At 51.1% G+C, this 917-nt stretch overlaps 1 pseudogene; it reads left to right on the forward strand.

Moving 5' to 3' along the window:
• The first annotated feature begins 221 nt into the window (after positions 1 to 221).
• LOC126200047 (5S ribosomal RNA) lies at positions 222 to 339 on the forward strand (annotated as a pseudogene).
• Positions 340 to 917: the final 578 nt, after the last annotated feature.

The following is a 917-nucleotide window of genomic DNA, read 5'->3' on the forward strand; positions in this document are numbered from 1 at the left end:
TTCACAAGCGCCCTTCTTCTCGGTCCGTTCTTCTTTGAAGGGAATCCACCCAGGCGGCTTGTCAGCTGCATCGTGACACCTGCACGTTATCGAGGTCTCCTTGTACAGCACGTGATTCCTGCTTTGGAAGAGTGCACTTGTGTAAACTACTGTTTTCATGGAAAGTCGGGTAACATCTCGTGTCGATCGCCCAGTAGAAGACCTGCTTAATGCAACCTTCGGGCAACGGCCTTGCCGCAGTGGATACACCGGTTCCCGTCAGATCACCGAAGTTAAGCGCTGTCGGGCGTGGCCGGCGCTTGGATGGGTGACCATCCGGGCCACCATGCGCTGTTGCCATTTTTCGGGGTGCGCTCAGCCTCGTGATGCCACCTCAGTAGCTACTCGACCGAATAGTAGCGGCTCCGGTCAAAGAAAACCATCATAACGACTGGGAGTGCGGTGTACTGACCACACGCCCCACCTATCCGCATCCTCAGCTGAGGGTGACACGGCGGTCGCATGGTTCCGGTAGGCCACTCGTGTGCTGAAGACGGAGTGCTTATAGGATAGGTTAAGGAAAGGGAAACCGACACTTACAACATTTGCAGACTTAGGGAAGGCTTTTGGCAGTGTTGACTCGAATACTCTCTTCAAATTCTAAAGGTGGCACGGGTAAAATATAGGGAGCGAAGGTCTATTTACAGTTTGTACGGAAACCAGATAGAAATTATAAGAGTCGAGGGGTAGGAAAGGGAAGCAATGACTGAGAAGGGAGTGAGACAGGTTGTAGCCTGCCCCCGATGTTATTCAATCTGCATATTCAGCAAGCAGTACAGGAAACAAAAAAGAATTTGGGGTAGGAGTGAAAGTCCAGGGAGAAGAAACAAAAACTTTGAGGTTTCCGATGACACGGTAATTGTGTCAGGGACCGAAAA

Source organism: Schistocerca nitens, chromosome 8 (assembly GCF_023898315.1).
Source record: "Schistocerca nitens isolate TAMUIC-IGC-003100 chromosome 8, iqSchNite1.1, whole genome shotgun sequence".
In the NCBI taxonomy this organism is placed as follows: domain Eukaryota; kingdom Metazoa; phylum Arthropoda; class Insecta; order Orthoptera; family Acrididae; genus Schistocerca; species Schistocerca nitens.